Here is a 1,178-nt window from a genome sequence, read left to right on the forward strand (position 1 = left end):
GTGTTTCCACCCGATTACAAACTCACCTTGTAGTAATTTGAGTTTGATTATAAAAGTAATTTCTATTGTATAATTGTTTATTTTCAATCAATAATTTAAACTATGTTTGTTTTTTATATTTAAGCAGATTCATATTTTAAACCGTTCGTATTCTTACAATATCAATTTTTACACGATATCGAATGTTACAACATTTTTTAAATAAATTGTTTTATTTGGTTCTTYATAGCACATTTTTTAGAAAGTGTCATCTAAACACATCTTGCATAAAACAATTGTTTTTATAAGACGTATTTAAATAATGTCACATAAAAAATAACAAGACACCTTGTTTCAAAACATTGCTAAAAGACTTGATAAGCCATCCAGTATTATTATATCAACACATTAAAAGGAACGTACAAATATTGTTTAACTCTATAAACTGAAGTACTACGAAACAATCAATTATGACATTATTGACGTCCTAAAAAGTTGATTTTGTTTTAGTGTTGGATTCCCTCTCGTTAAGACTTAAGGGCTGATATACTAACACYATATGCTTTTTATGTGAGAGGCATTTTTTTCATATTACACTTGACCGGTTTTCTAAAAAGACTAATAAAATAACTCAGTAATCTGTTGCTAAAAGTCGGATTCGTCGGTAAAAGTCCATCGGTAAAAATGTCATGGGAAAAGGTATTACCGACTGATCACCATTGATATTAGCAATGGATCACAGATGGACACATTTACCAAAGGATCAAATCACCGATGGACCCCATTACCGACGGCTTTTGTCGACAAATTACAAACGGCCAAAAGAAAGAAAAAATATTTATCGACTGAAATCCGTCGGTAATTTTAATTTTTTTTTAAATAATTAAATTTGTATTCATTTTCCTGTACATTGTATCATATATAATGCATATTATTTGTTTTTCTGTACATTGTATCATATATAATATTACATTGTTTTCCGCCAAAGTACTAACCTATTGTTACCAGAGCTAGAAAGAACTAGAAAGCTTAACAAAGTTCTATATGGACTCTATATCGTTTTTCCGAATCAAAGTGATTTGCAAAGTTTGTAGCAACAGGGTAGTTTGCAAATGATCCCCACTCTATATATATATCATATATACATTAATGTTGGTCCAATCCCCCCTGAAAATACGTAACTTCATCGTTCCACACCC

Source organism: Cynara cardunculus (genome assembly GCF_001531365.2).
Source record: "Cynara cardunculus var. scolymus isolate 2C chromosome LG 2, CcrdV1, whole genome shotgun sequence".
In the NCBI taxonomy this organism is placed as follows: Eukaryota; Viridiplantae; Streptophyta; class Magnoliopsida; order Asterales; family Asteraceae; genus Cynara; species Cynara cardunculus.